The sequence below is a fragment of the Lactuca serriola genome, chromosome 5 (assembly GCF_051521515.1).
Source record: "Lactuca serriola cultivar US96UC23 chromosome 5, Lser_US96UC23_V15, whole genome shotgun sequence".
NCBI lineage: Eukaryota > Viridiplantae > Streptophyta > Magnoliopsida > Asterales > Asteraceae > Lactuca > Lactuca serriola.
Genome location: NC_136412.1, coordinates 345,238,385 through 345,251,317, shown reverse-complemented (window position 1 = coordinate 345,251,317; position 12,933 = coordinate 345,238,385). Strand labels below are relative to the sequence as shown.

Here is a 12,933-nt window from a genome sequence, read left to right as displayed (position 1 = left end):
TTTGTTGACTTATGTGTCGGACCCGGTCAAGTCTAAATTGATGTGTTCAATTAAGTTCTATGTCAGACGGATCAAAGTTGAGAAACAAACTGTTGGACATTGAGAATGATTATGTTCCATGTCTTTGTCCACATGATATCTTGTAGAATGGAGGATTATATGATCCCTTATCTAAAGGACGCGTCATTGACTAGGCCAGAGTTCGACAACGACTTTTGAGAGTTACGATTGCTAATCGGATTTTGAAGTCATAATTGCAATTACAATTATTAGACTTATCAAAGTGAGAGACTGTTAGATTAGGTGTTTAAGCCTATAACTGTAATTGGTATGTACTTGACCCGATAGTAGCATGGTCCTTTTGGGTTGCCTTCACCATAACAATTTGATAGGATGAATTATGAATAGAGAGGTAGATTTTGGATTTATTAATATATTATAATAATAATATATTAATTGAGAAATCATATTATTTAATTAGTATTGATCGGAAATTAATTTGGTGATCAAAAGAGACTGATTAATTACGGGGACTGATGTTGCAGTTATCTAATAGTTGCAAGTTGGGCTTATGGATCCCTAGTAAGGGGTGGACGAAATTATATGTGTAACCCACATAGATTTCGTCCAAAGGGGGCCTTCTGGAAGGATCTACTGGACTGCTTAAGGCATAAGCAATCAGATTAGGGTTTTACCTGAAACCCTTGCAGCTCATCTATATATGGAACTCCTTGGCTACTTGAAATCGGTCAAAGCATTAAGAAAAAGAACCCTAGCCGATTTTAGAGCCTCCATTACCTCTTTCATATTCTTCCAATTGCTACTTGGTGTTTGTGACTCATTAGAGGTGCAACAATTGAGGCACTAAACTCTTGAAGGTCAAGATATACAAGCTACAAGGAAAAGGTATTCATCTAACTTTGTTTTAATTATAATTCTCGAAAATTGTATACTAGATTAGGGTTCATGCTTTGGATAATATTTTGCATGTACAACTTGAGAAAAAACTAGATCCAAAACATTAGGGTTGCATGTACATCATAGGGATGTTGTAGTGCTCAAACCCATAAGATATTTGGGCTAGATATAAGAAATATAAATTTAGAATTTTTAATTATAGGCCTTTTAGTGTCAAAATTGGGTTGTGGCCCCTCCCGATTTCACTAGTGACTCAGTAATCCGATTTCTCCAATTTCTCCAAAGCGACAAGTCAAAATCGATTCTATTATGTTTGTGTTCCGTTGTCCTACTGTCCGGTCCTTAATTGACAGCTTCGAGAGCTAAACAAATCATCAACTCAATTTCACATCTAGCTTAAAAAATCCCAAGTTTCTTAGATGAGTTATTGTTACAGAACTGAAAACAACCAATTAGAATTTACAAAACTGAAAATCTTTTGGGTTAGGTTTGCTAATCTGCTTCAAACAAGAACAATACCCACCACAAATAGTTTGTTACAAATTTTAGATGAGTTATTGTTTTCACTTATACTCTATTTTACACATTGTTAAATTGGTTATTGCAGATTTTTGTTATTGTTTCTCTGGAATAAGCTGGTGAATGATTTGTCTATTTTTTTATTGAATCAATTGTTCCTTCATTTTGATTTTTATAGATACAATCATGAGAATAATGAAAACCTTAGGATTATTTTTACAAAGGAAAGGTTGATGACGAAGAAACTCACAATGAAAGTGAAGAGAGTAAATGTCACAAAGCTTCAACAAATGAGTTGTAATTCTTTTTCTAGGTGTTTTTGGTGTTTATTTGTTGAAAACAATTTGGTTTTATTTTTTTATTTACTTTGGTAAGAAAGTTAATTTTAGTTTATAATACTTTCGGCCCCCAAAATTAATTGGTCACCACCACTGCTCCAATTCCAAAGCGTCTGGAAACAACGATGATATTGAAGCCGAGTCAAATCGTCCAAGCCATCAGTTGAATACTTGTTCGTAAGCCGCACTCAAAATTAATTGTATATATAATTCCAAACAACATTAATGTAAACGATTGATAAATAATCATATTAACAAATTTAGGTTATTTTACGAAAATAATACAAAGTAAACAAATTGATATGGATCTAAGTTGTTTTATAAATTTGAAAAAGTAAATGATTTAATATGTTGGTTTTATAAGGTGTAATTTATTAAAACAATAATATTACCTCAGTCTCAATTCCATACAAATAGGGTAGGAGATGTAAAATGGTCGACACCCTAAACCGTAAAATTGGATACTGCTTTCACAGAAAACCTCCGACATGAAAATAACAACATTAACAATAATAGTAATAATAAATAAATAAAAAGAAATTATATCGTGACCAATGCCCTGCATATAATCCAAAGAATGTGTAATTTAAAAAGACATATAATATGGAGAAGGTGTAATTTATAAGGACATATACGAAAGGTGTCCACAAAAAATGTATATTTTATTGTTGGTGTTTGCTCATTTATTTATTTATTTTTTTAAGTTAATGAATGTAACATTGCATTTATATTCATACATTTTTTAAATAAACCAATGTAAACAAAATTTTCACCTAACATTTTAAATGGTGCACTGAACATTTAAATAAACTGGTTACGATACTAAATATTGGTACTAATTTGAAAGCATTGATTGGAGAAACAGGAACTAAGTGGCACATTGGAGAGTGAATCAGAAGTATTGAAGAAAGAAATTTCAGAATCCAAACATGTGTGTTGGTCGGTATGTGTGTGTTTTGAATTAGAAAGAACCTGATGACGAAGATGACCTATATTTTTGTTTTGTTTGTATGTATTTGGATTTTGCAAGTGAAGCACTAAACATGTGTCCGTATGTAAGAAGAGGGGAAGAGAGAAGGGGGGGGGGGGTGGTTATTGGTGGAGAGGGGTAGGTAGGTAGGATTTTATTTTTTATTTTTTGGCCGAGAGAAAAGTCTCATTTTTACATAGATGAGCAACAACTTTAGAAATTCATGCTCAAGTCTGTCACTTATATTTTAATATTGAAATTAATAGAAAAAAAAAAAGAAAAAATAAATGAAAAAGATAAAAGACTCATTTCAAATTGTTTATGACCAAATCAACCAAAAATTGAGATTTTAAACCAAAGATGCAAGTTAAAAACTTTTGAACTCCTTCGCATAAATAAATATTGTAATATTCAAGGGACCATTTATGTCAATTGTTTGGAATACATATGGAAGTTGGGGGGAAACAAACCGCATTTTACAAAACTCACGATCCGGAGACGTGTAGGTTAGAAAGGTTTTAATTTTGGAAAAGGTTTTATAAAAATGACCGTTAGAATTGGGAAGCCAAAAGGTTTGGGTCGGTGTATTGGCGCATAAAATATTACCTTCTCTACTCTTCCTTCTTCACTTCACTCATCCCGCTTCGTTCTCCTAACACCGTCGGAGACGACTCATCGCGACCTCTATAACTCAGCTCACCGGAGACACAAGCACGCCCACCCTTCGTAGGACACTCACAACCATGTCGGTAATCCTAAGAAGTTATCTGTAACTTTTCATTCTTTTTCCCTCTTATTTTAGTTCTCTAGGGTTTTCTGTATTTCAGATGTTGTAATCTCCTCTGTATGTATGGATAAGAGAAAAATCGAAGCATAGTTGCGATTTTTTTTCCAGTAACCTCTGGTTTTCTAATTGCACAAGTTGTATTGCAACTTAAAATCATAAGGAAACTACATAGTTTTTCTGTAGTTTTGTTGATCGTTTCGTTAGGGTTTTCTCCTATATCTTTTTATTGATTTTTTTCTCTGTAAAATCTGATTTAGCGTGTCTGGTATGCTTGTTTCAGAATGTGTTCGTATGAATAACCAATTTTATCAGATCAGACCACGAATGTCTTACTCAAATCTCTTGTTATGAATAACCAATTCTGGCTAACAACAACATTATCATCATGGGTTATTATTAGGGTCACATAATCTGCCACATTTATCAACACATAGATTGATTCCCCATGGTACATAAATTTCTAAAGATTATGAAACCAAACTGTACTTTGTTAATTACTTAATATTAATATACATACAAAATATCTAATAGGGTAATAATGAAAAGCCTTTCCATATTGTTTATAGGCTTCAAATTGCTAATGTTGTATGCATCAGATGTTGGACAAGTACCAAATGTTGAGGTATAAATAAATTTATCTGTTTACATGTTCACAACATTCATCACATATTACAATGCTTTCCTATTAAGTAACTTGTTTACTAGCCAATTTAGCCTTGTAGTATTAGTTGTTTGATTTAAAACTGGTTATTGCTGATGCAGGAAACAATGAGGATTCAGACTCGTACTTAGAGCCATCCATCACCTATAGAATTAGAAATTATACCCATCTGTAAGTTTTTACACACAATTCTAAGAGTTTAAATTTTATCATTTTAAAATTATTGTTAGTTACTTGTCCCTGCAGCTTCTCAACCTGATTTTGTATCAAACATGGTTCCAATTTTTCAATAAAGAATTTGTACGCAATGTATCCTTTGATCATCTATTACATGTAAGTTTTTAAAGTGCATTGTTGCTCATACTCCCATTTAAATTACATGGCTTTAATTACAATGAATGTGCAGGCCTGTTGGTTGTTTTGTTCAAATGACATGGATCCTATCAATAAGTTTGTGAAACTTTTTAACATGAATCAGTTACCCCTGCTTCTGATCATGAACCAAATCCATGGGAATTGAATGTTAGTGCATTTGATGTGATACAATTTGGTTCCATCTTTTCATAAAGTTAAACTTGAATGACATGGATTTTTTTGACAGATGTCTAATCCTACTAGCAATTTAGGGCATCCATAGAAATTTGAGGGAATTGGAATGGAATAATCCTTAAGTTACACATGTGGTTGACAAAATGGATGGAATTGGATTCCATTAAACTCCTCCAAAATCTGTGTTCGGCGGATTTATCATTCCTAGGGAAGAATTGGAATTCCTTTATATATTTCTTCATTAAAAAGACTAAATTTGTCATTACAACCCAAATATTGTTTTTCGAATCTTGCATCTTCTTATGTATTGTCACCCCTAATTTACCCTAATATACAACTCTATAAATGTAGATATTTATAATCAATTGTTATATTAGTATTAATTAGTTATCTGTCTTCATTTTTAATGGTATGTTACTTTTTCTTTTAGTGTTTATGAAATTAGAGTATGTATGTTTGATGTTTACATAATTAGTGTTTACTAGTTGTTTTATGAGTTAAATCTCTTCCAGTAATTATCTATTCTTTCATAAAAAAAAAAGTCACTAAAGGGTGTTTTGGTCATTTAACATAATTTCACTTCAATTCTTTTGAATAATTTGCAAACCAAACACAAAACAACACATAAAATGAATCGAAATCCTTTCCATTTTCTTCCAACTATACACATGACTTACTCCAATTTGTTGACCAATTTCATTCATTTTAAAAGTATTTTGCAAACCACAAGTTACTTTACATTACTCTGAGATTAATTGCTATACTTAATTCCGATTCCTTTGACAAAATTCCATTTTATACTCTGCAACAAGAAAAGGTTTTAGAAACCAAATACATATGTTGTGGTTTAGAAAAGGAAAAGAAGATGCCCCCGAGAATCAAAGTGTTAACATGTATGTTTTTACCCTTAACACTAGAAAAAACTTCATACTTTTTATGTTCTTATTTAGTTTTTATGTTAATGTTTAAAGGTACATTTTTAGTTCCATTGAATCTCAAATACCTTGCTTTATCAGATAACCGCCTTCAATCCATTGATTACAAGCTGACAAAGCCTAGAAACAGTATACATGTGTACAGGTAGCTATAGCTATGAGTCTACGACCCTATTTGTGTATGAGTCTACGATCCTGTTTGTGTATTTCCATAAATACCCCTCTGTATCTAAAACTTGTACTTATTTATTATTCTCAGGAAAATGATTGCTTATTTATTTAAAAGATCCTAAATATTTCATGGAAAATGCCTTCAACACTTATTCCATACGCCTGGTAATTCCTTACAATTTATATTTGTTATTTAGTCAAGTTTTTTTATTTATCTAAAAAGTGTACATTCTTTTAGAAAACTGAGACATCATGGAAGGGAAATGCCACATGGTGGTTGTCTTTGGTGGATTGAAATGTTAGAAACAAGTGGTGAATATAAAGAGGGTGCTGGTGTTTAAGGTAATAATCAATTCTCTTTTATGAATAAAAGTATAAATATGAGAATTTTGTGAAAAACTTCTATTTTTTGCAGGAACCTCTTCGTTCAGCTGTGATGCTTGAACAAGGATCTTATTGCTGTTACCTTTTAGCCAAACCAATTATATTAAGAAAGTATGGATTTCGTCTCATTCTTTCTCATGATCTATACAAGAAATGCCATCAGGTATTGTTAATATTTTAGTAGATAATTTTGTTTTTCTATTAGTACTTAATAGATAATTTTCTTTAATATTTACTTATAATAGCAATGTATTTATAGCTTTTCATCCAAGTACAATTAATATTGTGTAGACATGTTTAATTTTCCAAGGTCCAATGATTTATTCAACATAACCAACTTCCTGTTGCTTTTTAAGATTTTGCACAACATCCAGCTGAAGAAGTTGATGAATACATACTCTGATAGACACAAGGTAATTTTTTCATGATTTAACAAATGTAACTAACTACTCTTTTTTTCATTGTTTAATTAATAGTCTGATTTCTTTGAAAAATAAAAAGGTTCAACATTACATCACCTCTGGATGAAATTAGTTTAATAGGAGAAGATTGTCAAATAGGACATGAGTAGTTGATACATACTTTTCACATACATGGGATTAATTTTGCCTAAATCAATGTACATTTTTGTTGTTCCATGGTTTGCTTTTTTTTTTAATCAACTCTAGATTTCATATTCATGTACAATATACATTCTTAATGTAAACCCTCTACATTTCATCACCATAGTTACTGATTTTGTAGTTGTGGTAGTTATTGGTAGAACAAGGGTACAGTGTCGTTCTTCCAGAGAAATTGAAGAAATGAAATTGGTACCTTACAATTTACATCATAATTTTGTGTACTAACACTTTCTTCACTGAAATTGTATATATTTGAAAAAAAAAACACATCACTAATTTTCTTCCACAATAGGTATGCATCTGAAACCTTCTGAGATTACAAGTAGGTGGAGTTATTGGAGAAGAGTATGTTGAGTAGTTTATTATTTTTTAAGGTGAATTAGGTACAAAACAAATACTTTATAGTTTATTTATCTGCATTTTTTTAAAGATACAAATGGACGACTTATGCCAGAACTCTCAGTCAGCTTTTGGTTTTGGGTTAGTAGCCCATGCCCAAGGCATGTTACTTGTATACTAATTTATCCTTGTTGGTTTTGTACCTTTTCAAAGAAAATTAAGTTCATGAAAGAACTCTTCTTTCTTTTTGGCTTACTTACAAATATTTTCATATTTGTGTAGGTCAACAACTTGAAATTGTTGGATGACATGGCGGAATTGAGTTCAACCTACTGTGTTACACAAATATATAACAGAGCATATGATGTGTTGGGTATGATAAATTTATGTATTTTTCACTTAGTAAGGCTTATTGATGCTCAGTTACGTGTGTGTGTGTGTGGTTGATTATTCCAAGGTTATGAATGCAGTGAAGAGGCAAAAAGCATTTTTTAAAGGAAAAAATTTACAAAACTTTCTTCAGCAAGCCCAAGGGAGAGAGGGCGCCTTGTAGTTTTTGTTCCATACTTTAATTAAAGAATATAATCTGTCCAATATTATCTTTCAGGCATCTCCTATGCTATGCTATGGTATGTGGGGGAGTTTAATTAGTATTTAACAAAATAAAAGACTACTTAATTTTGTTTATGGTTTCAAGTGCATCACCCTCCCCTTGTCTCTTGATGTCATGGATTTTCTTAAAGTGTAAGTAATTTTTAGGGCTAAATGCAATATATAACAGCTTACTTTCATTCATTTGTGTTTTATTTCAGCATCCTAGTTTCATTTCTTTCTATTACAGTATTCTACTTTCAACTTTTTCATATGAAGACATTTTATTTTGAAAAATATACCCAATCATATAGGATACTACTTTTAGCTATTTTATTATTTGGACATTTTACTTTTATAGATGTTTATAGCATTGTACTTTCATCTTTCTTTTTATTAGGGCATTCTGCTTTGAAAATTATACCCAATTATAGCATATTCTTGTTGTGACATTTTACTTTAAATAATCTATCCATTTATTGCATTGTACTTTTATTTATTTATTTATTTATTTTTTGCTTTTAGGACATTATACTCCGACAAATTTAAATTTCTATGTCTCGTCTTTAAATGAAAGTAGGATACTACAATTCACAAATCAATGAAAGTACATTGATATTTCTTTCATTTAAACATTTATAAGATTTTGTCAGGAGAGAAGTAATTGATGAAGAAGGATGGATTCAATTGATGTAGGGTTGTAGGCACCTGGAGGCCGCTTAAAGATTATTGATAGGTAAGATGTAAGAAATTAATAATTATTTAAAGTAATTCTTAAAAGATACCATTATTAGTGAAGAAAGAAATTGCAATTAATCTTGGATTAGTCATTTGGTCTGAATTTGTTAGGTCTAACATATTGTAGTTGGTTTGTTTATGAGGTTAAATCATGTATTGATTTGTCTATTAACATTTTTACTCCATTCTAATCTTATTGTAATGTTGGCTGGCTAACAACAACACCTTTTTATTAAAGTCACATATTCTGCCTGCCACACACTTATCAACACATAGATTGATTCCTGATAGAGAATGAGTCCTAGAAACACCTTAGCTAAGTATAAATAAGAGTCATGGTAGTATTGGGGAATATCTTCTGTATTTTTGGTTAGAAAGAATCGGCTAGCAATAGTTTGGACAAGAAGGTTAACCATCAGAGAGGTTTTTTTCACTCATCAAATATCAACTTTTTTATGATGTAAAAAGTATTGACTATATATGTTTGAATTTCATAATTGCATGTGATAAAGTAACACTTGAATGACATGGATTTTTTGACAGATGTTCAATGCTTCTTCTGGTCAGCATCTTGGCTTTTTTTTTCTCAGCAAAGAGGATGTGGGTGAGGTTCTTTCTGAAAAAAAAACAATTTTATATATCAGCGTGTTGTTTTTCTTTCCTACCTTTTCTATTTTAATCCTAAGAGCAACTTAGGGCGTCTGTGGTTCTTGGGTTCCATAGAAATCTGAAGGAATTGGAATGGAAGATTCCTTAAGTTACACACTTGGTTGACAAAATGGATGGAATTGGATTCCATTAAACTCCACCAAAATCTGTATTCAACAGATTTATCATTCCTAGGGAAGAATTGGAATTCCTTTATTTATTTATTCATTAAAAAGACTAAATTTGTCCTTACAACCAAAATACTGTTTTCAAATCTTGCACCTTCTTTATTCTCACCCCTAATTTATACTAATATACAACTCTGTAAATGTAGATATTTATATTCATTTATTATATTTTAGCTATTTATTTTTCTTCATAAGTCGTTTTTAATATCATATTACTTTTTCTTTTAATGTTTATGAAATTAGTGTATGCATGTTTTGATGTGTATATAATTAGTGTTTAATAATTGTCTTATAAGTAAAATCTTTTCCAGTAAATACCAATTCTATTATTTTATATAAAAAAAGTCACTAAATGGTGTTTTGGTCATTTAACATAGTTTTCACTTCAATTATTTTGATAGATTTACAAACCAAACACAAAACAATACATAAATGGAATTGAAATCCTTTCAACCATACACATGACATATTCCAATTCCTTTGACAAATTCCATTCATTTCAAAATTATTTTGCGAACTACAAGTTACCTTACACTACACTGAGATTAATTGCTATTCTTAATTCCAATTCATTACTCTGAAACAAGAAAAGGCTTTAGAAACCAATTACAAAACTTGGGGTTTAGAAAAGGAAAAGAAGATGCCCCCGAGAATCAAAGTGTTAACATGATTGTTTTTATCCTTAACGCTATAAAACACTTGATGCCTTTTTATGTTCTTATTTAGTTTTTCTGATAATGTTTAAAGCTACAGTATTAGTTCCATTGAATCTCAAATACCTTGCTTTATCAAATTATTGCCTTCAATCCACTGATTACAATCTGACAAAGCATGGAAATGATATACATGTATAGGTAGCTATAACTATGAGTTTACGACCCTGTTTGTGTATTTCCAGAAATACCCCTATGTTCCTAAAACTTGTGCTTATTTATTATCCTCAGGAAATGATGCGCTTATTTTTTAAAAGTTGCTAAATATTGCATGGAAAATGCCTTCAGACTTGTTTAGTATGCCTGGTAATTCTTTACAATTTATATTTATTATTTAGTCAAAAAATTTATTCATCTAAAAAGTGGACTTTCTTTTAGCAAATTGAGACATCAGGGAAGGGAAATGCCACATGGTGGTGGTCTTTGGTGGATTGAAATGTTAGAAACAAGTGGTGAATATAAAGAGGGTGCTGGTGTTTAAGGTAATAATCAATTCTCTTTTATGAATAAAAGTATAAATATGAGAATTTTGTGAAAAACTTCTATTTTTTGCAGGAACCTCTTCGTTCAGCTGTGATGCTTGAACAAGCATCTTATTGCTGTTACCTTTTAGCCAAACCAATTATATTAAGAAAGTGTGGATTTCATCTCATTCTTTCTCATGATCTATATAAGAAATGCCATCAGGTATTGCAATTTTTGTTAATATTTTAGTAGATAATTTTGTTTTACTGTTAGTACTTAATAGATAATTTTCTTTAATATTTACTTATAATTGCAATGTATTTATAGCTTTTCATCCAAAAACAACAATCGTTAACTTGAAGAAACACTAACAGGTTTTTTTTTCTTCTTATTATTTTTTTAATGGACGACAAGGGTATTTCAAGAAGAGCATATTAGAAAACAGCATATGCCAAGTGCAATTGTGTGGGTCAATGCTTTATGTATGGTATGACTATGATATGTTGTTTTTTTTTATACGTGTACTTATTGGCAAGCAACTTAAGGCATAATAATAGTGTATATGTATCTGGATTATAGGTCAAATCTTGGATTCATTGCGAGAGTATGTAGTCCGCTTTCTAAAAACTCTGGACGAAATTACAAACCAAACACAAAACAAAACATGAATGGAATTGAAATCCTTTCTATTTTCTTTCAACCATACACATGACAAATTCCAATTCCTTTGATAAATTTCATTCATTTCAAAAATATTTTGAGAACCGCAAATTAATTCCCTTCCATTACTATGAGATTAATTCCTATCCTTAAAGCCAATTCCTTTTACAAATTCCATTCATTACTATGCAACAAGAAAAGGTTTCAGAAACCAAATACAGAACTTGTGGTTTAGAAAAGAAAAAGAAGACACCCCCAAGAATCTAAGTGTTAACATGATTGTTTTTACCCTTAACACAATAAAACACTTCAAGCTTTTTATGTTCTTATTTAGTTTTTCTTTCAATGCTTAAAGGTACACTTTTTGGTCCATTGAATCTCAAATACCTTGCTTTATCAAATTGCTGCCTCTAATCCACTGATTACAAGCTGACAAAGCATGGAAATGATTTACAGGTGTACAGGTAGCTATAACTATGAGTCTATGACCCTGTTTGTGTATTTCCAGAAATACCTATCTGTTCCTAAAACTTGTGCTTATTTGAAATGATGTGCTTATTTTCTTAAAAAGATGCTAAATATTGCATGGAAAATGCCTTCAACACTTATTTAGTATGCCTGGTAGTTCTTTACAATTTATATTTATTATTTAGTCAAAAAGTTTATTTATCTAAAAAGTGTACTTTCTTTTAGCAAATTGAGACATTAGGGAAGGGAAATGCCACATGGTGGTGGTCTTTGGTGGGTTGAAATGTTGAAAATAAGTGGTGAATATAAAGAGGGTACTGGTATTTAAAGGTAATAATCAATTCTCTTTTATGAATAAAAATATAAATATGAGAATTTTGTGAAAAGCTTCAATTTTTTGTAGGAACCTCTTCGTTCAGCTCTGATGCTTGAACAAACATCTTATTTCTATTACCCTTTAGCCAAACCAATTATATTAAGAAAGTATGGATTTTATCTCATTCTTTCTGATGGTCTATACAATAAATGCGATCAGGTATTGCCAATTTTGTTAATATTTTTAATTGATAATTTTGTTTTACTATTAGTATTTAATAGATAATTCTCTTTAATATTTACTTATAATAGCAATTTATTTATAGCTTTTCATCCAAAAACAACAATCATTAACTTGAATAAACATCATATGCCAAGTGCAATTGTGTTGGTCAATGCTTTATGTATGGTATGATAGATTTTTTTTTAATACGTTTACTTGTTGGCAAGCAACATAAGGCATAATAATAGTGTATATCCATCTGGATTATAGGTCATATCTTGGATTCAATGTGAGTATGTAGTCTGCTTTCTAAAAACTCTGGATGAAATTAGTTTAACAGAAGAAGATTGTCAAATAAGATATGAGTAGTTGATACATACGTTTCACACATATGAGATTAATTTTGGGGATTATGTTTTAAAGGATCCTCACGAAGGTTAGGATTTGATATTAGTTGATACATATGTTTCACACATGTGGGATTAATTTTGCGTAAATCAATGTACATTTTTTGTTGTTTCATGGTTTTTTTATCAACTATATATTTCATGTTCATATATTCACTCTTAATGTAAACCCTCTGGCCTCTACATTTCATTACCATAGTTACAGATTTTGTTGTTGTGGTAGTTAGTGGTAGAACAAGCGTACAATGTCATTCTTCCAGAGAAATTGAAGACAGGAAATTGGTACCTTACAACTTACATCATAATTTTGTGTACTAATACTT

The 12,933-nt window shown here is 30.7% G+C and overlaps 3 long non-coding RNA genes across 3 annotated transcripts; all 3 read left to right on the top strand.

The window, feature by feature from the left end:
• The first annotated feature begins 3,294 nt into the window (after positions 1–3,294).
• LOC145052080 (uncharacterized) lies at positions 3,295–4,718 on the top strand. The gene is made up of 5 exons (XR_013683965.1): positions 3,295–3,490; positions 4,099–4,154; positions 4,295–4,364; positions 4,440–4,526; positions 4,600–4,718. It is a non-coding gene; the product is annotated as an uncharacterized LOC145052080 (long non-coding RNA).
• A 1,278-nt stretch (positions 4,719–5,996) lies between these two features.
• LOC145052079 (uncharacterized) lies at positions 5,997–7,598 on the top strand. The gene is made up of 4 exons (XR_013683964.1): positions 5,997–6,190; positions 6,264–6,395; positions 6,589–6,645; positions 7,477–7,598. It is a non-coding gene; the product is annotated as an uncharacterized LOC145052079 (long non-coding RNA).
• Positions 7,599–7,890: 292 nt separating this feature from the next.
• Positions 7,891–10,743, top strand: LOC145052078 (uncharacterized). Its single transcript, XR_013683963.1, has 7 exons — positions 7,891–7,938; positions 8,439–8,521; positions 9,067–9,127; positions 10,107–10,213; positions 10,304–10,378; positions 10,516–10,554; positions 10,628–10,743. It is a non-coding gene; the product is annotated as an uncharacterized LOC145052078 (long non-coding RNA).
• Positions 10,744–12,933: the final 2,190 nt, after the last annotated feature.